Genomic DNA, 25,714 nt, shown 5'->3' with positions numbered 1-25,714 from the left:
AATAATGCAGTGTTGGGCAGTTCTTAACCTAGGTAGTTTCTGCTTCAATCCCTTTAGATGTTTTCTCTGCTTGATGCCAATGATTTGAACCTTCTCAATCAGACTAACATCTTTTTCACATGGTTGTTTACGAAATGAGAAGCTGCTCATTGCATCAGTTTGAGTTAGTTTGAGTTGAAATAACTTGTTGCCAACTGAGAGATAATCACCCATACAGTAATCATCCAATAGGAGGCTAGTACCTTTTTGCTTATTTAAAGCCGGGTGGCGACATTTTTCTTTGGCCAGGTAGTGTATGAAGTATCAAGATTTAACAGGAACTAAAAGCAGTTGCACCCGAAGAAGTGGGATGGGATGAATGTGCCTCTAGTTAAAAATGATTCAGGCTCAGTGATCACTTCGCTTGGTTTATTGCAATAATTCTGCCCAGTAGGAGACATACACACAGAGGAAAGCCCCACTGAGCCCCACCAACGGGTCTTGTAGTTGGCGCTTCCGTTAGATCTGTGCTGGAGTATGTGAGAGCAGTGGAAAAGTACCTCTGTCTACATACAGCTTACCTTATAAGGAAGTGAAAAGAACATCAGGAAGTGTATAGGCACGGAGGCAGAATACAGAACAGGAACAGGAAATCTGTTTCCTGCAGTTGCCACTAGATCTTTCAACACAGTTTCCTGACACGTATCATGAACTCAACTAATGCAAATGATCCAGAGCCCCAAAATGTCACCATCCTGATATACGCTGCCTAGGCACATACTGCCGCTCTCTGTGATATTGCTCTCTGCAAGACAGTGGTGGGCTGCAAGAGGAATCTGGACCTATTGTCCTTATACTGCAGAATGTATGTTCATGTAGATGTCTGCATATGACATCCGTACAGCTGCTGATCATTTCAGTCATTCAGAAAACAAATGTGACATACCAGGAGGAAGCTACAAAACAGAAGTTGTTGTATTTGAACATCTCAGCCCCTGCCTGTGACTATGAACATGAGTTGAGACCCTCTCTTCACTGGTCAGAAAATATGAGGTTGGTCTAAATACGAATGCAGAGTGGACGCTTCTCTTGCCCGACAGTGTGAGTCGGAACAGCAGTACTGGAAAGAAGTCCTTAAACGTGTGGTTGCTGTTATAACATTTTCGGGAGCGAGAGGACTGCCATTTTAAGGCGACAACTATTTGGGACCGCTTGAACTGATCGCGCAGTTTGACCCCTTTTTAACGGAGCACCTTGAGAAGCATCTTACCTGTCATCAACTGTGTGCGAAGAATTAATTTCATTAATGGGTGAGAAAAACCTGAGTAACTGATAGCAGAGGAAATGAAACACGCTAAATATTTCTCTGTAATCGTTGATTCAGCATCAGATTTAGCACACATAGATCAGCTCACATATGTTTTTCGTTTTGTCAGCGCAGATGGCAGAGTAGTGGAAAGAGTAGTGGGTTTGAGTCCATCCACAGCCACACAGGTGGAAGCCTAGCTGAATCTGTGATTGGAATGGTGCGAGGCTTGGGGTTGGACTTGTCAAACTGCCGTTGCCAAAGTGACGATAATGCTAGCAACATGCCTGGAAAATACAGCGGGGTCCAGGCTCACTTGAGAAAACAAAACACACCAATTCATCATACGCCATGTGCTGCCCTTTCGCTGAGCCTCATAGGTGTTAACTGCATTGAGAATTGCTGTGAGGAGGTTAACTCTTTTTTTGAACTGCTGCAGTCTCTGTATTTTGCAGTGCATCAACACATACAGCTTTCCGTAACAGCAAACATTACATCAGCTGCACTCTAAAATCCCTCAGCACCACCCGATTGAGTTGCATCGATTGTTGCATTGTTGCATTGATTGTTAAACTTGATAAACTGGAGACAGTAATAATGACTATGTTGTGGGACCGGGTACTGCATAGATTTAAGGCAACAAGTGACCAACTCCAAAAAAACGATATGGATTCAGTTGTCTTTTGCTCTTGGCCTTTTGCGCACTCTGCATTCATATGTTGGCGCACCACGAGAACTGTTTGCAGAGCTCCAAGAATCAGCATGCCCTGTCAGTGCTAAACAAAATTACCAGTTTGACACTCGACGTGTGAGAAAAAGAAAGAGATTTGCAGACGAGTCTGCTGATGACAGCGAAGCAGTTTTTACTGACAGTAGTGAGAGATTCAAGGTTGAAACATATCATGTCATCATTGACGGACTATCGTGCCTATCCAAGCCCATCGAAGCCTACACACACGTGTGTGACCTCTTGGAGGTTTTATTTGAGAGGGACTGTGATGATTGTGATGTGTGTGGAAGAGCTGCTAAGCTGAGCTCCACTTATCTGACAGATCTGGATAGTTCCTTATCAGACAAACTTGTTCAGTTCAAGCACTTTGTGCAGAATGAGACTTCACGTGTACAGCTGCTGCAAGGCCTTGAGAGTCATGGACTTAAGACAACATTTCTGAATGTTTATGTTGCACTACGACTGTTTTTAACCTTGCCTGTGTCTAACTGTGAGGGTGAGAGGTCGTTTTCTCTTTTGAGACGAGTTAAAAATGATCTGAGAACCACAATGTCACAGACACGGCTCATTTCAGATTTAAACAGGCACTTCCCCATTATTTAGGATTAAAATTTTGTATTTTGCCAGATTATGTATCTTTTTTTTTGTCTTGTCCTCTTGAGAGAAATTGACAGATTTTCAAATGTTGATGTTGCACAAAAATGTTTAATTGTTTAATTGTGATGTGACAGGTTGTTTACTGTTCCTGTAAATTATTTATTGTTGTTGAGAAATTTCAAAATGTTTATATTGTTATATATAATAGTTTGATTGTTGAATTGTTGAATTCTGAGGTGACAGGGTGATTTCTGTTTAATTCAATACATTTGTATTGGGATTAAATTCTGTTAAATAAACGTTGGATGGTTTGAAAGTGGTTGCTTATTTATTTTTTGTGAAAATGGAGGACACTTTCCTGTCTCTCAATGTAGTGGGTCAGTTTTACCAGATTATACTGATGCTGATGTGTTTTGTTTTCATAACACCATAGTGGACATAGTGGTGCATTTGTAGTTCTATGAGCATTTGCACATCTGTACATCAAAATACACTTGAGTATATTTACTATATATGACTGTAATTTATTCTGTGTTTTGCCAGATTGTGGTGATCCTGGGGTCGTGATGATGGGGCCCCAGAATATTGTTGCCCCCGATACAGCGAAGTGTTAATCTGGCTCTGCTCTTATACTCTCAAATTGTCATGTAACATCATCAGATATCGACCTGAGGCAGATTGGTTCCTCCATATGAGCTGGATTCTGCTCGAGGTTTCTTCCTGTTAAATGGAAGATTTTGCTGCCACTGTCACCTTCAGCCTTTCTCTGGAGGTTTCACGCTGGATTTTTTCGAAAAGCCTCTTGAGACAATTTGTATCGTTGTTGACGCTATAGATAAAATTCAACTGAAATGAATTAAACCGGTGGTTTTATGTGTAACATGTTAATAGTAGAAAAGGGTGAATCCCTATAAATTAGAAAATGGCGCCATCTGCTGTCAGAGTTTTATTGTTTTATCTTTGACAGCAGGTAACAGAGCCGTATATTAGAGAGTCTGTCCAACTAGAGAATGGACCGTCTGAACTGTCCCTCGATGCTGATTGGTTCCGAGCTGGTCACGTGTTTCGTGGGCGCCATATTAGATACGTCTAACCGATATTCACCCATAGAGAAGTGGGAATAACAGAGAATAAAGTTGGATTAAAAATTAAAATATGCCGAAGTGCTCAGCCCACGGCTCCAGCACAGGATCAGGAAAACACGGAGGAAACTCCACCGTTTCCCCAATAAACAAAAACAGAGAAAGTTATGGAGCAGAAGATTTAAAGGAAGAACTGGATGTCAGCTGATTTCTCTCTATAATGTGATGAGGTAAGTGTCAATGTTTAAATGTTAAGTTTGAAGTTAACCTAGCCTTACGCTAGCTAGTTAGAAAAATAGCAGCTACCGTCATATATGCTGTGAAACACACCTGTGCATTTATGTCGGTTGCAAATTTAATTTAAACATAACTTTGTGTCGGTGACGAAGCTATTAACGTTACTGCTAGCATGCTACTGATATAATAATAACGTTAAATAACAGTAACACTAGTTTAATTCTCACTATTACTGAGTATTTATGCGTTTTCGGTGTAATTTCAACCTTTTCTCGGCGATGGATGAACATGACTGAGGAGAAGATAAACACAGCTCTGTGATTAACTAAACAATCGGACTTCAAATCATTTTACAGGCTCATTTAAGGTAAGTAACTTAGACCTGAGGGCTTTTTACATATTGAGAGACACAATAACACTTATAGCCCCGTTAATGGTGAAAATAAGACATTTATTTCAACATAGCACATCCACCTCGTACTGTTAACCTAAATATAAAGTTCTCAAAAGTTAAGCTAATTAATTTCTCTGTGTTTCATTCAGTGAACTGCTAGTTTTTCATGTTTTATTGATTGATATTCCAAAATGTATAGCTAGGTATTTTTTCAGACAGAGACCAGTCCCCTAGTTTTATTTATATATATATACTTTGTCTGGTAAGTTACACTTTAAGAATCTAACAGCTAGCCTAGCATGCATTTTCTGTACGTTTCTTCACAGGAGAGGAATAGTTTTATTTACTTTAATTTGGATTACATTTATTTTACTTTACAATTACAGTACGGTGTATAGTATAATATTCATAATCATAATTGATGTATGATGAGGATTTGCTCTATCATTTCATTCGGCACAAACCTGGTGAGCTCTAAGACATTGTTTTAGTCAAGGTGACACATTTATCACGTTTGTACCTCAACCATCATGATTTTAAATGGTTAATCCAGCGTAAACCAGTATCTCAACTCAAATGTTGCTCGTCTGCAAGTTTTAGATGCTGTTTAATGAGTCCTCTTGAACTTGAACTCACCTTCATCAATGATCAACATAATTGTGTTAGTGTTCTGAGAGGTAAGTTTTAGTTCTTTAAATTTACCTTTCATTTTTTAGTTGTCTTATATTTATTGACTAAAGCAAAGTTTTCTACAGGAGTGTGTTTTAATATGATTATTGCTACACTGAACATATATTATACACTGATTAGTCTGTTACAGGTATCTATTATGTTTATTATATTTGAAAGTTTACTTGCTTGTAATTAATAAACTCGCACGGACAAATGTGCTCAGTTCTTAGAATGAGAAAAAATAATAATTGTTGATGTATTTGTTTTTCAATTTAATAATGAATTTCCAGAGGAAACAGTCTGAATTTTGAATGTTCTCAGAATCTGTATTTACTTGAAATGTGGAGGGGGGACACGTTCACTAGATCCAGTGAAATCTCTCATCTGCAAGTTTAAGGTGATCGTGTTTTTAAGTCTTCTTCAACTTGAACTGTCTCAACTTTATAACAGAAGAAGAGACTTCGGAATGAGTTTATCTTTTAAAGAGAAGCATTGTATTGACCGGGTTTATCCTTCAAACTGCACTATTTTGAGAGGTAAGTTTTCAGTTCTCTAAATTTCACTTTCATTCCTTTCAGTTACATAAATATGATATAAGAAGGTTGCAAGATATATAAGATAAAAAGTAGAATTATTGATCTATTTATCTTGAAACGTGGAGGGACAACATTTGCAGATGTGGGAAAACCGTTTTGTTTCCACTTTCCAGAATTTGGTATCATATTCCATTTGGAGAGCAAAAGATAGAATTTGGTGAATCAAAAAAACATTCAGATTATAATTTTATAAATTTGAAGACAAACACATCTTCCGTAAACTGAAACTTTCTTAGTTATTTTCACTCACAATCACCATTTATAGCACAAAGTCAATGTTCACCTAAGATTCTTACTGTAAAACTGAAACGCAAACAAACCTGGTCCTTGAGTAGCAGTTATTTTATTATCACCCATTATCACCACTTATAGAACATAAAGTAAAAATCAACATTGTGTTATCAATGAACAATTAAAAAAATAATGACAGTCTCCAGACAAGCATTATCTTATTCATAGTAAAAGAAGAAAATCTGTATAATTTGATTAATATAACACTGTTCAAATAATCATTCAGACAAATATGTTTATTGTAACTGATTTAATAAAACAACTTGTGAATGTGAAAACAAAGTGAAAGACGTAAAGGCACTGTGGTCTACAAAATAATAACTGAAAAAAGAGGAAAAAGTCAACTCAAAATTTTGAAATGGAAAAATCCTCTTATGAACAACTGAGAATTGACACACAGAGACACAAATAAACCAGTAGAGGTGAAGCCATTATCTCATGATAATTCATTGCAACCATTTGTAGCATTCAAATTCAGAGTCAACATTGTGTTTCCACTCAACACAAGAACGTAGTTTTTAGACGTCTCTGCATAACTTTAATAGTTTGCATTAAGGCTAGAGCCCAAGATCATGGGTCTCTTCTTGTGGTGTTACCTGCTCCATGTCTGTCTCCTCTGCAAACAGCTCCTCCAGGGCTGTCTTGGGGTGCTTTACAGGTACGGTCTGAAATTAAAAGGACCATGAACTCATGTTTTAGGTGCATGGTCTGAATTGATTATTATTAATATATCATATGATCATTATAATAAACTGCACTTACATGGCCTTCCTCCACATCCTCCTCAGCCTGTCTCTGGCTCTGTGTGTCTTCTGGCACTGGTACCTTAAGTATAAACACACTGTTTGAGTTATGAGACCAGAGAGCATCACAGTGGAATTGTACCACATACTGTGATTCAAATACCTCTTCTGTTCTTGTGAGCAGCACCTCTGTTACTGCTGTGGTCTTCAGCCGGTCCCAGGTGGCATCATCATTTTCCGGTTTCATCTTGATCCTCGGGTCCATAACTGTTGCCTCCTCAAGGAAGGTCTGAATCTCTTCATCCTTAATTTCAGAAAGGAATAAACATTCATGTTCAAAAACCTGGGGACACTTTTGCGAGTGTCTGACATCCACCATTCATGAACTACAAATTTAATCAGTCATGGTACCTGATAACAGGTGGATAGATCAGTCCATATCTTCTCTTTAATGTTTCTCGTGAGTCCCTTGCCTCAGTGGTGTAGTGTTGCTTTAACTTATTAAAGACAGGCAGAATCTGCCCACTGGCTGCACCTTTCTGGCTTGAGACACAGAGTCGACGTGTAGAGCATGCACATCAGACGGACAAACTCCTCTGCCTTCTGGAAATCATCTGCCTGAACTTTCTCAATCAGTCTAAAACAGCAAATAATTAAAAATAAACACACAGATCCTCTTGCAGTCTTATAATCCAGTTTTAAAATAAGGCCTATTTTAATAGTTACAGAATGTATCTCTTACTTTTCCTTGTCAAACTGCCTCTTAATTCGTGGGTCCATCACTGCAGCCTGAATGGCAGGGAACTGCTCAGAGAACCTCTCTATTATGAGATAGAGAGAATTCCACCTCGTTTTAACATCAGTGATCAGTGCGTGCTGGGGCAAGTCTGAAAAACAAATTCAGATGGACATGATCTGCATAAGCATATAAAGCATATAACCATAAGTCATCGTGACTTAATTTGTTGCATATCACTAAACGTTATGAATATGCATATACTTACTGAGGAGTTGCTGTTTTTCTTTGAGGACAGTTTTAGCCATAGTGAACTTCCTCATCCACTTCACCACAGCAGGTGCCATTGCTGCCCAATTGGTGACAGCGTTGCACTGGTGGATCTTCGTGGCAGCAAGGTTAAGGGTGTGCGCGAAGCATCCAATCTTGATCAATGGCAGCTGCTTCATTGTCACGTTCATATTACTGGCATTATCCACCGTTGCTGCCACAACCTTGTCACTAAGGCTGAATTCCCGGAGAATTTCATTAATCATCTCGGCCACAACAGCACCTGTCTGGGCTTCTGGGATCACATGAATTTACCTATTATCTTTCCCTGTTTTACAGAATGAACTGTAACTGTTCTGTAATGATCTTGGGCAAGGCTTGTCCATCTGTCAGCTGTGATAGCCGCTTTTTTCACATCTTTGACCTGGGACTGCAAGTTCTCTCTTTCCACCTAGTACCAGGCTGGGATAAGGAGCTTCCCTCGATGGGGGCTTATATTTGGGATTTAAGACCCTCGTCATCTCCCTAAAATCATTTGTAAATCAAATACTACAGTGGTTACGACAGAATCAACATGTCACTTTACATAATTATAATTCTGATGATGTATTAGCCACCAGAAAAACACATGCTGTGACATTATTTTTAAAAGTTAACTGTAGATAAGCCGTATTAGCTAAAATTGGCTGCAATACATACTAGGTCTAGGCTTTATAGAACACCTGCCGAAAATGGGGTTGCTCTACAGTGGAGAAACGATAAGCCTTTAACCACAAATTTGGTCACTACACGGTGACATTCTTCCTTCTTCTCCTCATTCCACCCCTCAGCAGCAAGCGTGAACGGAGTAATTTGCACCGATGTTGAGGAGCCAGCTAACTGTGAGCGATCATCTAAAATGCATGAAACTGGAAAATATTATTTTTAAGTAGCTTGAATTACAAGCTCATCATTACAAACTGCGCATGCTGCTTGCATTTGCGAAGCAACAGCATGCTAATTCAGGATATTTTATGTGAATGTTACGTTACCGTCGTGACCGGTGGAGCTTGTTTGGCACTCAGCAACACTAGCAGCAGTAGCAGCACCCGTCCGCAAACGGTCAAACACATGGCACTCTTGTTTAACACCGTGCTTCGTTGATAATGCTTCTGCATGTTAGAGGTATTCGGACCTTTGCATGATATCACTGTCTTGCAGTGATTGCATACGGCAGCATTTTCATTGCATTTCGTGAAGTACAGCCAGACTTTCGAGCGCTTCTTCCTCTCCATGTTGCTGCTCTGTTTGTCCGGCAGAGTATGACGTAAATGTGCCATTAAGAATAATTAAGAGAATTGATAATGTTTGAGGCTTAAGATTTCTGATGGAATTGATTAGTTGGAACCGGCGCTGAGTCAGAACCGGTTCTCGATCCCCATCCCTATCGCCCATCAGCATCATTTCTTCCTAGAAATGAAGGTTTTAATAATGGACAGTTCTTTACCCAATTTTAGTAGTTTCTGCTTCAATCACTTTAGATGTTTTCTCTGCTTGATGCCAATGATTTGAACCTTCTCAATCAGACTAACATCTTTTTCACATGGTTGTTTAAGAAATGAGAAGCTACTCATTACATCAGTTGGGGTTAAATAACTTGTTGCCAACTGAGAGATAATCACCCATACAGTAATCGTACAATAGGAGGCTAGTACCTTTTTGCTTATTTAAAGCCGGGTGGCAATGATTTTTTTTTTGGCCAGGCAGTGTATTTAGTATGTCTACATTCAAAAGGAACTGTATTGTCAGCTGAAAGCAGTTGCACCTGAAGAAGTGGGATGGGATGAATGTGCCTCTAGTTAAAAATGATTCAGTCTCAGTGATCACTTTTATTATTTATTATACAGTATTGCAATTATTCTGCCCAGTAGGAGACATACACACAGAGTAAAGCCCCACTGAGCCCCACCAACGGGTCTTATTGTTCGCTTCCGTTAAGTCGGGTTTCCATACACGGCCTACTTCTACACCACTCCATACTGCCCACTTTAAATCGCTGTTTCCATTGCTAGAAGGTGGGCTGAAAGAGGCCAAAGGAATACTTTTCTGTGTACTTTTTAGTACCTCCTTTGTGGTAGGGCCAAAGGAGGTGAATTGGGGCCGAAAATGTGACGTCGAATGCTGCTTACAACTGATTGGTCAGAAAAAAAGCAGGATGTTTTGATGAGAGAGACGGTATTGACTAGTAGTAAGCTGCACACTTTCAACTTTCTGTGTTCTCGTGTCAGTACATTTTTGTTAATAATAACCGGAAAAGCAACATCGTTGTAGACCAACCCAGAGGTGAGGGCTTTTCTGTCCTTGTTGGGAGAAGACAGTTTACAGCGGGAGTTGGACTTGGAACGACAAGGTTTTCCAGCGGATCGCGGCTGAGATGGCCAAACTTGGCTTTATCAGGACGGTGAAACAAATGAGGGAGAAGCTTAAAAAATTTAAGGCCGATTATTGGGCAGCCAATGGGCACAACAAGTGACGAGTGGTGCTGACCGAAAGGTCCCGAATGGTATGAGGAGATGGTGAGGTGTGGAGTGCAGAGATGGGTCACACATGTGCAAGTCTCAAGTAAGTCCCAAGTCATTTTTTTTTTACCTATAATCAGTAAAATACATCATGGAATCAAACAAAATAGAAATTACTTCATAAAATGATTTATTGATGGCTTTCAATCTAAACAAGGTCACTTCTGCCTCAGTTCTGCCAATATTCATGTCATGATCTGTTTTTAAGCAATATCTAGTTGATTTACTAGTGTTTTAGCTTGTAACAATTACTCAATTTTAAAACAATTACTTCATTTAGTCCACCTCAAACAGTATTCACTCAACCTTACTTGGGTTACTCAGTTTTAACCAAATTTTAGGTGACTCTATCGCTGCAATGTTTTTACTTTCTTTCTCCTATAATTTATTTTCTGTTACTAACCACTGTGTCTCACTCTCTCCCCTCCTCCTCCATCTTCTTGTGAGGGTCTCTGGTCTGGAGTGCTGTGTATCAGACCTGTGGAGCTTCATAAACTACATCTGCACCTACATCTGTGAGGAGGAGGTCTTATCTGGATCCGGTACTTTATGTACATAGGTTTCTTTTTTTTCATGTCATGCTAATGGCTCTGTGAAATGTATAAACTGAATATGTTCTACGAAAACAAAATGTATAATAAAATATAATAAAATATAATAAAAGTATGAAAAAAATACAAAACATTTCAAGGCTTCTCACAAAATTTTTATGTTATAGCCGGCTAAGAAATGCAGTGGCTTCATTTCAGTTTTGGACAAGGTATGGCAAGGATCACCCCCTCCTGGGGGGACAGGCAGATTTTTTTTGAGCATCGTAAATTTAAATGGAGCAATCTGGTGTGATTTGAGAGCAAAATCAAGAAGCTTTAGACAATTTATCAATTATCACTATCAATACTATGGATTGGATTATACTCACAATACCTCACACAGGAGTTCGCAATATAACTTTTTTTCTTTTACCAACAACAGAAGAATAAACCAAAATATCCAGGTGATTTCCATTCCAACACAACTCAGAGACAAAGGCATTTAGCAATTTTTCTGCTTAATGATCCACAGCTAACATATTTATGGCCAATTCACCAGCATTAGATCTACAACACAGTAAGTAGCCCCAGTCTTCTGCTTCCACAGCACTATGATTTCCCCACATGTACAGTACATGACGGTGGTTTAAAACAACAACAACAACAACAACCCAATTTTTTTAGGTTGCCTTGATTTTGAACTACTTAACAAAACAGATTAAAAATAAATGTAATTTTCATTCAATCAAATTTTCAAATGTCTAGACAAAAAAAAAAAAAACTAAATCCAAATATTTAAATTTAACCAAATATAATACCCTGACATTTAACAACTTTACTGAACTTAAGAAAAATATATTGTTTTATTTCCGCAAATTTTGCTGAATAACTTTGACATAGTGGTTTGATGTTGACATCGTATATTTCTGTGTACTCTCCTGATAAGTTTTCTTTTCACTGAGGCAAACAGGTTTCTGGATCCTAATCTAATCACCTACAGTATTTGATGATTTGACTGTCCACATTTAGGACATTTTATTTGCACATCATTTTAGAGGATTTCACTTTGTGAAAAATCATATGGAAAACAATTGTTAGGACTTTCAGTAGAGTTGTAATTGTGTAGTTTCACTCACAGATTGACATTTCATCCAGACTCTGAATAGCGTCTTCTTTTGTGTGTGTTCTCCACTCGCTGGGAATTTCACCTATGCCCTTGAATTTATAACCATAGTAGTCTTCCAGGTCTTTTTGAAATCGACACACAAACCATGTCCAGTATTTCAGCTTTGACTCATCAGGGGTGATTCTCCAGTTAGCATACCTTGGTCCAGCAGTTCTGTACCGTTTGAAAGGAATGGTGTTCTCTGAATTTGACTCAGGGTAAAAAGATTTATCACTTGCAACATTTGTTGTGCAGAAATCAACACACATTATGTCTGTGTGTCTGTAGTGCCAACCTTTGATTGCAGATGACCGGTGAAAAGGGACACTGTGGTCATCAGGACTGTGGTCTTCCAGGGTGTTGGTGCAAACAGCTCCACAGAATGGACACGTTACCCAGCAGCACTTACACAGCTGATCAATGAGGATTTGATCAGGTCTCAGCCTGAATTCCTTCATCTTATCCAGGGAGAGGCGGTTCATCTCATTAATGATGATAACCAGACCTTTCTCCATCTCTTCTTTAAGAAAGTCAAAGTTGTTTATGTCACTGAAGTTTTGACAACAAATGGTATCAAGTGGCAGCTCATCCTTGAGGGAAGAGGAAAATTCCTTCACCCACATCTCTATGTCTCCTTTCTGGGTTTTGACTTTTGTTGTTGCTTCAAATAAAGCTTGTCTCACAAGCTGACTGATGTCATCAACATTTTTCTTCAGTATATTCTGAGCTTTACTTTTGTGTTCTGTGAAGATGTATTTTTCGACTTCTTCTTTTATAAAAACCTCTACTTGCTCCCTTGGACGTCGGATGTAGTTGATGAAATCATCAAACTTTTCTTTCTCTGCAAGTGATTTCAGCAGATGTTTCTCCAAGTCCAACCTGTTCCCATTGAATGCTGGGAAACTGCACTTCATCTCTCCAGCGAGGTCAATGGCGGTCTTGTTACAGATTGCTTCAACAGTGGAAACCTTCAGTTTTTCACAGATCATTTCTCCAAACACGACAGCAGATGAGTTTCCTTTGCAGAAGCTTCTGAAAACATTGTAATATTGTGGTTTATTGTTGTTCAGGTAAGTGAGGGCATTATTGTTCTTTTTAAATGTTTTGTGAGATTCTGAAAGCCAACTCCCCAGTCTTTCAAAAACATACAACAAGATGTCAACTGTAAACTCCTTCTTGAATGAATAGTTCCTCTCTGATTCAAATTCTGTCACTTTTTCTTGAAAATTTTTGGCCACTTCTTGCAGGTAAGTTTTGCTGTAGCCTCTTGTTGCTACAGGCTTGGTCTTAATGGCATCAAGGGACTGTTGGTCAATGTTGTTAATGAAGGTTCTAATCATTTCCTGTTCTTCATGAGGAAGAATATTTTGTCGTGTTCCTACAACTTTTTGTCGAGCGTAGTCCACTGCAGCTTTGAACCCTTGTTTGATTTTATGAGTTACATAAGAACAGTAATTCCCAACTTTTGATACATTTTTGTATCTTCCACTGCTGTTTGATTCCTCTATGAGAGGATGTTCAATCCCCAGCTCCTGAATGATGAACATTTTATCTTCCTCGAAGTTTATGTCCTTAATGGGTTTTATATCTCCAGTTAATTCACTGACCCAGTTGGTCCAAACAGAGTTGAACTGCTTTTGAAGCTCCTCTTCATCCTTTGCCTTGTCTTTTAACTGCTGAGCGAGCTCTTTGCTCTTTTGTAGCAGTTTGTTCTCAAACTCTGGCTTCTTATCATCAAGCTTTTTACAAGCTTTCTTTTGCTGGATAACTTCATCCAGTTTCCTTTTCACTTCTTTCACCTGTTCCTCATGAAACTCTTTGATTTTGATTTCAAAACGGCCTCGCCACTGAACCAGCATGTCTTTGTCTCTGTTGTCCTCAAAGTACAACGTCATGTCTTTCTTGATTTTTTCATATGTTTTGCTCATTTCTTTCAGAAGGTAAGTACGGTCAACCTTGTCAAGTTTTCCATTTTCAATCCTGGTGTAAAGTTGGTTTTCAATGGTCAGCATGTTGCTCCTAAGGTCCCAGGTCCAGTTCCCATATTGGACCTCAAGCTTTCTGTATGCTGCAATTTCAAGCGTGTTTTTGAAGCTGAAAACAAACTGTTCGTTCATCAGGGCATTCCACAGGTCTTGAATTTTGCTTTTAAAATGTGAGAGAGTGATTCCAGCAGACTGTGAAGCCTTAGTGAGGATCATCCTCTTCAGTTCTTGGACACTCTCGCTGTAACCAGGATTTGGGGGAGCCATCGGTGGACTTCCTTCCCATAGCTGGGCAAAGTATTTCACATCTTGTTGCACATCAAATGCAATGATGTCACTGAAGCACTCAACGTCACACACCTCCTCTTTGGCAGCGAGCTGAGCCATCTGGTCCAGTTTTTCTTGCAGGCGTCTCTTTCCATCCATGTTTTTCTCTGCAGCTGCAATGTCTGTAACATTCTGGTGAACAAACACACAACTTGGAGAAAGCTTAACTTTCTTCATCCTCATGAAAGCCTGGACAACAATCTGCAGGACATCTTGCATCTCAGCTGGATTCTCACCAAAGATGTTGATCAGTGTCATGTTTCCCAGGCCAACAACAAATGTGGCCAGTGCGTTGTCGTGGTGAGGAGTGGTGTTACCTGCCAATTCAAGAGCACGTAGTCCTTCAGTGTCCACTACGAGAACATAGTCAAACTTGAAATCTTTCTGTATTTCATCTGACACTTTGACCAGTTGCATGAAAGCTCCCTTGGTGCATCTACCAGCACTCACTGCAAACTGCAATCCAAACATGGCATTCAGCATTGTTGATTTTCCACTACTTTGTACGCCCAGAACCGACAACACAAAAACTCTCTGGTCACCCAGTTTCTTGATAACTTCTTCTAAAACACTATAGATCCACGTCAAAGGCACATGACCTGCATCTCCATCCATCAGCTCCATAGGGTGTCCTGATATCATCAGATCTGCAGCCAGTTTAGGGTATTTGGACCAGTTGGTCTGTCCACAGTTTGGTGGTTTCTTCAGAGCTTGATGAGCTTCATAAATCTGTCCCATTTCTCTAAAGATATGCTCCAAACCAAAAGTTGCTGACTGCAGTTTTCTTGATATTGTTTCAAGCTCATCTTGTTTACCTACTAACAGTGGAGATTTGTGGTGTTTCTTCTTCAGATCCAAGACCTCAGACCATTTTTCATCATAGCTTTGGAGAATTGAAGAGAGGTCGTCTGTGGAGAGGGCATCTATTAAAATCTGAGTCCATTTCAGGAAGTACTCTATCTCCTGGGACGACAAAGAAATGAGGCTTTCAGTGAATGACTTCATCAGTTCACTACAGGAAGCAGAGCATTGATCTTCTCTGATTTTCATCAGCTGCTGATTTTTCTGACTTTTTTCCTCCTCCACGTTTCCTTTCAGATGATACAGTTCTTTTTTTATTCTTGACCACTGGTGCCACAGTTGGCCTTGACAGGGGAGAAATCTATCTTTAATCTTTGAAATATCCATCCCCTGAATCAAATTAAATATTTCCATTGCTGCCTTTTCCCCTTTTCGACACACTGGGTTGTCTTCATCCACTCTGATTCCAGAGACATTGGCCGTAGTTTTGAGCTGGAAGGAGGTTTGTAGTCCAGACAATATCTTTCCAATAATTCCTTTCAGGCTTCCAGAAACATCTGACTGGCTTCTGTCTTTCAGACCCATTTTGTACTTTCCTGGTTTCATCAGAACTGCATCACAATCATTATCAGCAATAAGAATAATGAGAGGCTTCTGAGACTTGTAAAGATCTGAGATGACTGTTGCACTTTTGTGGCTTTTTTCCAGAGTTTGTACAAGAACTACATTGACTGAAGAAGTTTCAGTCAGTATTTTAGTTTGTTTTTCAATCATCAGAGCATCACCATGAAGATTACAGAAGGCAATGCAGTCAGTGAAGGAATCGTTGGGTTTTCCAGCAGGGCAGTACCAGGCAATCTCTACCACACCATCCATCAGATGACAAGATTTGGTGCTGCCTGGACAGTTTCTGTGGAAGAAGATGTTGTGACGGTCGTTGATCAAAGAGTTCATGAGCTGTGATTTAGACTCAGATACTGAACCCAGGCGGAAAAATGACACCATGTGTGTCTCAGCGTTGCAGATGGGCATACTCTTCATGGTGACAACTATTGAATCGTCTTTGACTTGAGTTGTCTTCCATGTCTTTATTATTTGTCTAAATGTCCACAGAGGACATTCGATTGTTGCTGTCTCTGGGTTAGGAACAAGGAAAGGCAAGGAGTACTGACACTGTGATAACTTTGTAATCATGTTCTGCTTAAGGAAGCTGTCTGAGCAGTGAAATACTGCCATTTGAACATCCATTGGATGCACGTTGGTTTGTTTTGATTGGTCCACGTCTACAGTGGTGCTAAAAAGAGCATCTAAGTCATTGTCATCTGATTCAGATATTGGAAGAGCCTGTGAATATCTTGCACCAGGACTCTCTTGTCTTACAAGAATATATCTGGCTCTGTAGTCTAACATCATTAACCTCTGAAGAAAACTACGAGCTACATCTATTTCCAGTATATCTTGGCTCATTTGAACAGGTTGATGAATTTGGAGAAAGTCTGCTGATGACAACTTATGTTGAACTTGAAGGTTAAGTCTTCTGAGCAGTGTTTCGGTTTCTGTTTGTCTGTGTTTCTTGCTGTTGCTCTCTCCTGTAGAACGAAAATGATATTCTGGATTATCACAGGAATACACAAATACATGGAAAGTAGCAGTGAACAGTTAAGTGACTCGTTCTCATTCAGTGCAGAAGAATGCGACCACAACTCAGTGTTCTCTACATCAAAACTACGTGGAGAATAAATGTCCACCAATTGTTTTGACAAACACTGGTGTCTTTATGTTCCTAAACCATATTTCCAGTCCACACCAAATCGATTGTGTGTTAGTGTTGGACCAAGCTTATTTAAAGTAGTACAATACTAGTTGTTGTCTATAGTTTACAAGTTATTGACCCCTTAACATTTGCAGGGACGTGGCTCTGGACATAAATGAACAGCCATTAGTCACATCATCAATCAATTCAAGTTGACCTGCAGGGGGCACTGACTTTGCATTTTCATGCTCTTTGTTGAGATTTTTATTGGTAAGAAAGTCACCCTCATGCTCCAATTCAATGCTCAGCAACAATATATATATAAATATTTATTTATATATATATTAAGAGCAACACATGTGGATTTCTAGTTTGTATTTGTGGTTGCCCAATGCACTGATGCTGGAGAGGTTAGTGTGCTTGGTTAGAAGAAGCGGTCTTGAGTTTGAATCCCAATCTTTGCGAGAAAAGTTGGCGTGGCAGGACTATAAGACATTGGAGAGCTGCAGGGTGATACCTGCAGATTTCATCAAGTCCTAACATGAGATAGAACGAATGTTCATTTTTCTGTGCAGGACAGGAGAGAAATGTGACATGTCATCACATGTAGCTGTGTTTCACATTTGTCAATGGGAAAATAAAAGAAAAAGGGCTTATTTCCTGTTTGGTGTCGAAATCTAATGTCTGACGTGTTAGCCAATGCAATTCAGATTTTCTGTTTAATAATTGAATTCTTTGATAAAATCTTACCATTCTCCTTGGTTTCAGATGATAAAGACTTGATTTCAGATTCTCCCTTTGTGTTGTCATCAGTCTTCTCTGAGTGTTCAGCTTCACCAGGTTCTTGCAGTTCACTGACCTGAGAAAAAGATCATTGTAATTCAACATTATTTGACATGGTTAGAGTGACTGGAATAAACAAGCCAAGGAAAAGAAAGATACACACACAACACTTAGGATCAAGGAGTCTGAGGAGTGGAACTGTTCCAGTGGGAGGCTGACAATCTCATCTAACCTCCAAATATAAATATTTTAACATTTTAAGAACTGTTGTTTCCTGTAATTATGATCAGTGAAGAAGATAAAAACAATCTTACCTTTTCAGTGATCTCAGGTGCTTTCTGCAGCTCTTCTACAGCAGAATGATGTAAAAGAAAAAGGAGATTGAACAGAGCCATGTTCTTCAAACTAAATATATTTAACATGCATCCTATTCAATATAATTTGAGACTTGTATATTTCTTTAATGTTTTATCATTATGTACAGATTTCCTTTATTGGTTCAGCTATTTGCTTGTTTCAATTTAGTTTTTATTGTTGAAAAAAGTCAAATATTTGTTAAATGATAAATTTAGTTAATGGTCATGAAAGTTGACACAGTAACTGGAAATGATTTACAAGACATTCAGAAGGAATACTACCCGAATCTACCAGATGGTGGCAGTGTAATTAAGGTAACATAGAAGAGGCCACACCCCTCACTCTGTAAATCCAATGGACTTGAAATTTAATGCACAAGTCCAGCTCAGTGTTCTCTACATCAAAACTACCTGGAGAATAAATGTCCACCAATTGTTTTGACAAATACGCTTTTCTTTTTGTTCCGAAACCATAGTTCCAGTCCACAGCAAATCTATCGTGTGTCAGTGTTGGACCAAACTTATCTAAAGTAGTACAATGCTAGTTGTTCTCCGGTAGTTTACAAGTTATTGACCCATTAACATTGGCAGTGACGTGGCTCTGGACACAAATGAACAGCCATTAGTCACATCATCAATCAATTCGAATTGACCTGCAGGAGGCGCTGCAATTGTCAAAATAAAATGTAAAGACTTTGCATTTACATGTCATTCGTTTAGACCTTTAGTGGTAAGAAAGTCACCATCATGCTCCAATTCAATGCTCAGCAACTGAAGCACTAAAAATACCTAAATCTATGCTGAATATATATCTATATTGATGGTATACTGATGGTGGAGAGGTTAGTGTGCTTGGTTAGAAGAAGAGGTCTGAATCCCAATCTTTGTGAGAAGAGTTGGCTTGGCAGGACTATAAGACTTTGGAGAGCTGTAGGGTGACACCTGCAGATTTCATCAAGTCCTAACATGAAATAGAACAAATGTTCATTTTCTGTGCAGGACACGAGAGAAATGTGACATGGCATCACATGCAGCTGTGTTTCACATTTGTCAATGGGAAAATAAGAAAGAAAGGACTTATTTACTGTTCAGTGTCAAAATCTAATCTCTGACGTGTTAGCCAATACAATTTAGAATTTTCTTAAATAGTTGAATTCTTTGATAAAATCTTACCTTTCTTCTTGGTTTCAGATGATAAAGACTTGATTTCAGATTTTCCCTTCGTGCTGTCATCAGTCTTCTCTGAGTGTTCAGCTTCACCAGGTTCATTCAGTTGACTGACCTGAGAAAAAGATCATTTTAATTCAACATTATTTTACATGGTTAGAGAGACTGGAATAAACAGGCCAAGAAAACGAAAGATACACACACAAGACTCGCGATCAATGATTCACAATGATGAACCAATTCAGGAAAATAATATGTGGCATAAAATCAAGGTATAAATATGCACAGTAATAATTTCTAGGTCTGAGGACTGGAACTGTTCCAGTGGGAGGCTGACAATCTCATCTAACCTCCAAATATAAATATTTTAACATTTTAAGAACTGTTTTTTCCTGTAATTATGATCAGTCAAGAAGATAAAAGCAATCTTACCTTTTTAGTGATCTCAGGTGCTTTCTGCAGCTCTTCTACAGCAGGATGATGTAAGAAAAAGGAGATTGAACAGATTCATGTTTTTCAAACTAAATATATTTAATATGCATCCTATTCAATATCATTAGAGACTTGTATATTTCTTTAATGTTTTATCAAGATGTACAGATTTCCTTTTTTGGTTCAGCTATTTGCTTGTTTCAATTTAGTTTTTATTGTTGAAAAAAGTCAAATGTTTGTTAAGTGATAAATTTAGTTAATGGTCATGAAAGTTGACACAGTAACTGGAAATGATTTACGAGACATTCAGAAGGAACACTACCCGAATCTACCAGATGGTGGCAGTATAATTAAGGTAACATAGAAGAGGCCACGCCCCTCACTTTGTGAGAAAAGTTGGTGTGGCAGGACTATCAGACATTGGAGAGCTGCAGGGTGATACCTGCAGATTTCATCAAGTCCTAACATGAAATAGAACAAATGTTAATTTTCTGTGCAGGACAGAAGAGAAATGTGACATGGCATCACATGTAGCTGTGTTTCACATTTGTCAATGGGAAAATAAGAAAGAAAGGACTTATTTCCTGTTCAGTGTCAAAATCTAATCTCTGACGTGTTAGACAATACAATTTAGAATTTTCTTAAATAATCGAATTCTTTGATAAAATCTTACCTGTCTCCTTGGTTTCAGATGATAAAGACTTGATTTCAGATTTTCCCTTTGTGCTGTCATCAGTCTTCTCTGAGTGTTCAGCTTCACCAGGTTCTTTCAGTTCACTGACCTGAGAAAAAGATCATTTTAATTCAACATTATTTTACATGGTTAGAGTGACTGGAATAAACAGGCCAAGAAAAACAAAGATACACACACAACACTCAGGATCAATAATTCACAGTGATGAACCAATTCAGGAAAATAATATGTGGCACAACCTCAAGGTATAAATATGCACAGTAATAATTTCTAGGTCTGAGGACTGGAACTGTTCCAGTGGGAGGCTGACAATCTCATCTAACCTCCAAATATAAATATTTTAACATTTTAAGAACTGTTGTTTCTTGTAATTGTGATCAGTGAAGAAGATAAAAACAATCTTACCTTTTCAGTGATCTCAGGTGCTTTCTGCAGCTCTTCTACAGCAGGATGATGTAAGAAAAAGGACATTGAACAGAGCCATGTTCTTCAAACTAAATATATTTAACATGCATCCTATTCAACATCATTAGAGACTTGCATATTTCTTTAATGTTTTATCAATATGTACAGATTTCCTTTTTTGGTTCTGCTATTTTCTTGTTTCAATTAAGTTTTTATTGTTGAAAAAAGTCAAATATTTGTTAAATGATAAATTTAGTTAATGGTCATGAAAGTTGACAGTAACTGGAAATGATTTACAAGACATTCAGAAGGAATACTACCCGAATCCAACAGATGGTGGCAGTGTAATTAAGGTAACATAGAAGAGGCCACACCCCTCACTCTGTAAATCCAATGGACTTGAAATTTAATGCACAAGTCCAGCTCAATGTTCTCTACATCAAAACTACTTGGAGAATAAATGTCCACCAACTGTTTTGACAAATACGCTTTTCTTTTTGTTCCTAAACTATAGTTCCAGTCCACAGCAAATCTATTGTGTGTCAGTGTTGGACCAAATTTATCTAAAGTAGTACAATGCTAGTTACTCTCCTGTAGTTTACAAGTTATTGCCACATCAACATTGGCAGGGACGTGGCTCTGGACACAAATGAACGGCCATTAGACACATCATCATTCTATTCAAATTGACCTGCAGGGGGCGCTGCAATTGTCAAAATAAAATGTAAAGACTTTGCATTTACATGTTTTTCATTTAGACCTTAAGTGGTAAGAAAGTCACCATCATGCTCCAATTCAATGCTCAGCAACTGAAGCACTAAAAATACCTAAATCTATGCTGAATATATATCTATATTGATGGTGTACTGATGGTGGAGAGGTTAGTGTGCTTGGTTAGTAGAAGAGGTCTGAATCCCAATATTTGTGAGAAAAGTTGGCTTGGCAGGACTATAAGACATTGGAGAGCTGCAGGGTGATACCTGCAGATTTCATCAACTCCTAACATGAGATAGAACAAATTTTCATTTTTCTGTGCAGGACAGGAGAGAAATGTGACATGGCATCACATGTAGCTGTGTTTCACATTTGTCAATGGGAAAATAAGAAAGAAAGGACTTATTTCCTGTTCGCTGTCAAAATCTCTGACGTGTTAGCCAATACAATTTAGATTTTCTGTTTAATAATTTAATTCTTTGATAAAATCTTACCATTCTCCTTGGTTTCAGATGATAAAGACTTGATTTCAGATTCTCCCTTTGTGCTGTCATCAGTCTTCTCTGAGTGTTCAGCTTCACCAGGTTCATTCACTTCACTGACCTGAGAAAAAGATCATTGTAATTCAACATTATTTTACATGGTTAGAGTGACTGGAACAAACAGGAAAAGAAAAAAGAAAGATGCACACACAACACTCAGGATCAATAATTCACAGTGATGAACCAATTCAGGAAAATAAGATGCGGTATAAAGTCAAGGTATAAATATGCACAGTAATAATTTCTAGGTCTGAGGACTGGAACTGTTCCAGTGGAAGGCTGACAATCTCATCTAACCTCCAAAAATAAATATTTTAACATTTTAAGAACTGTTGTTTCCTGTAATTATGATCAGTGAAGAAGATAAAAACAATCTTACCTTTTCAGTGATCTCAGGTGTTTTCTGCAGCTCTTCTACAGCGGGATGATGTAAGAAAAAGGAGATTGAACAGAGTCATGTTTTTAAAATGTCATGTCGTAATTCACCAAACGTCTCATTCAACATTATCTTTAGGGGTGGGACGGTTCACAAAATCCACGGCTCGGTTCTTTATACGTTGATTTTTGTGAAACTCAATCATGTCTTGTAAATTCATGTTAAAACTGAAATATTGAGGCTGTTTGACATCTGATACATCATTGTTACAGTCTGAGGTTAAATGTAGGTGAGATTCTGTTACTGCAAGAGAGGAGACATTGCTCGTTCCAACATGTGTTTCATTTATCTTTAACAAGGAAGCATAGGCTTAGGCTTACATAATGGAATCAAGTGGAATCAACTGATTAATTATCAAGCAATTGTCTCACTGGGATGATGTCTCCGCAGATGATCTGACGTGTTGGTTGTGTTGCCGTTAGCATAAACAACACGTGTTGTACAATGCTTGCACACTGTAGCACTTTTGTCAACCACTTTCTTACCCCCGTCATCGCAGGTCACTTTATATGCAAAGTGATCCCACACTGCTGCACTCCCAAAGTGCTGCTGGCGCATCTTCTAACTCTGGCTCTTTCCCACTCACCACACCCACACAAGTCTCCACAACAACTGACTGGTATCTGTCTATCTACGATCTGCTGCTTCCCTTCGGAGACAGTCGAACCGAACGGTTCCGACAGTTTTCATAAACCATTCCATCCCCAATTATCATAGTTTGTATTTCTTCTTTAAAATGGAATATTAAAAGTGATTCTACAAAATCAATGTTGTAATTTGTGATTAAAAAAAATAATTAAAAAATTACCTTTTACTTGGCTGCCATTTGTTGCAGTTTCAGTTTCCACTCCTGTGGTCTTTCCTGAGAGCTGAGCTTCATGAAAATCCGACTGAGAAAATAAGTTTTAATTACTGTTGACAATCCAATTCTGTTCACCTCATTGTTTAAGTCCACCTTGATTTTTTTTTTCTCTTTTGCTCATGGTGTTGCTGAGAGAGCACATTTGTGAACAGACAGCAACCTACATGCATAACGCCTTCACACGATGTCACAAAGGATAAATACAATTTAATTAATGAACAATTTACCTTAAGAAATGCAAAGAGGATAGTACTTAACAGAAATACTTGGGTAAAATTCTTGAGGAGAAGTAATGTGACAAAGTTAATACCTTGGTGATGGTTATTCTTTCCTCAGTTTTGACTGCAGAGTATCTTGGGGTACAGCAGCATACACAGCATGGACACCATGAACACCATGAACACCATGAACACCATGAACAACATGAACAACCTGCAAATAATTATTGGTCAGCCCACTGTCCTTGACCTTTGTGTTTTTTCCATTTCAGTTTACTTTTCTTACCACACTCACATTTAGTTTTAGATTCTACTTCGCCTCCATCAGCTGTGTTGTCATTGTTCTCTTCCATCTTAGTTGTTCTTCGTCTTTAAATCACAAAAATGCAACAAAACTTCAAACATGGAAATTCAATAATGAAATGACTAAAGGTATTGCATATAACACATACTGTAAAACACTCAGTCTATCAAACTTCTATCATATACGACATTTTCTTACAGCTGAACAGCTGAAGTTTATATGCCGTGATGTGTTCGCACATAAAATACTGTTTTACAACCTGGACACACGCGAATGAAGGTACAGTTAAACCTATCAAGTCTCTCTTCAAAAAGGCAAATAAAAACTTAGACTGGAAGCCTTCACTTTCGTTATTGCAATGTCAACACTGGTTAAAAATTAATCAGACACATACTCACATGGCCTAAAAAGCTCTCTGGGCTCTTGGACCGTGTCTGTATAAATACTGTCCGTCTGTCTGTGTCCTTTTTAATTTGTGTCTGTTTCTGTAATTGTCTGTTGTGTGACTGTTGTTTTAGAGTTTTCTTCGTCTGTGTTGTGTAGCTGCCTCAAGACTAATTATCAAGACAGGATTTTTCTGTATTTGTTTTTAAATTCCATAGTACTACTACTTTCTTTGATTTCCCTGTTCAAACCATTCCACAGTGTTACTCCACAAACCAATATGCACATGATTTTAATAAATGTGCACACTCCTTTAAAACAAACAAACAGAAGAACATCAGTAGGTTAGACAATCAAGTTCATTACGATTGATCGAGGAAATGAAATCCTAAAATAAAGTATTACTTTTGTCTTTGTTGTCTTTGCTTGCAGTTGCTGCAGACTTTGTTTCAGTCACCCCTCTTGTTGTGTCCTTTGTCTCTTAGTGCTGAGCTTCATCATTCATTGAATCAAGCTGAAAAAGAAAAAGAAAAAAGATTGAAATAAATGTGTGCTCTCACTGGTTTGACAAGTTTAAATGTAACATGCCAGAGAAGAAAAGACAAGTAAAATAAATACAATAGATAATAATGACTTATAGTTGTTGTGATGGCTTCACTCACTATTGATGGGAACAATCGTTCTTTTTACTGTACCGAATCAGTCGAATCAGTTCATTAAAATGATTCGTTCAATTGATTCGTTCATCGCGTCAGTCAGTAATGTAGTCAGTAAGTAAAACAATGTGTGTTCCGTTCCCCAAAGTCGTTTGGTCCAGAAAAGCGGGCGGGGTTTCCGGCATCTCAGACTCTGTGTTGGCACCAATGGTCGGCAATGACACAGAGGCTGACTCGCCACCTGCAGTGAACTGGTTCACTCGGAGAACGAATCAGTAAGTGATCCGTTCACGTACTGACTCGAGTCAGTGACGCAACGCGAATCAGTAGATCAGTAGCATTCACTGACTGGATCCCTCTCCTCAATCACTGACTATATTCCTCCATTTGCTGCAATATAGGTTAGACTAACACTAAGAGATGCGTTTACAGCCTTTCAAATAAACAAAGTACAGCCTTTGTGACTGTCTATGCTTTATTCCACTGAAGTTATTACAAAAATTATGAAAGTGGAAAATAAATATAAAGTCAAATAATAAACAAACACTATTGTATATTTTAACATATTAACACATTTTAAAGTTCAAAAATTAAAAAAAAAAGAGGCCTCGTTCAGTTTAGTGCAAAAAACAAATGTATCAATTACAAGAATATGCCATAAAAAATTAAAGATATGGAACCTGCATTAAAAATATAAGAGGACAACATAAACTTAAATAGGCTTAAATATGCAATAAAAAAGAAAATAAATAGCTTCACACCACACACACGCACCACCCCCGTGCGCTATCTGCCGGCTAACTGCTTCACTGGCCGAAGTTTCACTCTCAGTCAGAGAGTGCACGCGCGGGCCACGCACTTGCAGCTGAGCTCTGTTCAACTGAACTGAGAAAAGGTCGAATCAGTTCATAAAGTGATTCGATACAGTTCGTTCACTCAAAAGATCCGTTATTTCGAACGAATCATTCGTGAACGACCCACCACTAAGGGGAGGGGGAGAGAGGGAGAT

General features: G+C 38.5%; 2 protein-coding genes and 1 long non-coding RNA gene across 9 annotated transcripts in view; 1 reads left to right on the top strand and 2 right to left on the bottom strand.

Moving 5' to 3' along the window:
- The window catches only part of LOC124997298 (interferon-induced very large GTPase 1-like), a 406,468-nt gene that overhangs the window by 200,324 nt on the left and 180,430 nt on the right, over positions 1-25,714 (top strand). The gene's annotated exons all lie outside the window — the stretch shown is intronic.
- The window catches only part of LOC124997300 (interferon-induced very large GTPase 1-like), a 106,819-nt gene that overhangs the window by 23,452 nt on the left and 57,653 nt on the right, over positions 1-25,714 (bottom strand). The window lies entirely within an intron of this gene.
- Positions 20,191-21,888, bottom strand: LOC124997313. Its single transcript, XR_007110949.1, has 3 exons — positions 21,798-21,888; positions 20,590-20,624; positions 20,191-20,272 (listed from the first exon to the last, which is right to left on the bottom strand). It is a non-coding gene; the product is annotated as an uncharacterized LOC124997313 (long non-coding RNA).

Source organism: Mugil cephalus, chromosome 20 (assembly GCF_022458985.1).
Source record: "Mugil cephalus isolate CIBA_MC_2020 chromosome 20, CIBA_Mcephalus_1.1, whole genome shotgun sequence".
In the NCBI taxonomy this organism is placed as follows: Eukaryota; Metazoa; Chordata; class Actinopteri; order Mugiliformes; family Mugilidae; genus Mugil; species Mugil cephalus.
Note: the sequence above shows the minus strand (reverse complement) of the source record. Positions and strands in the feature narration are given on the sequence as shown.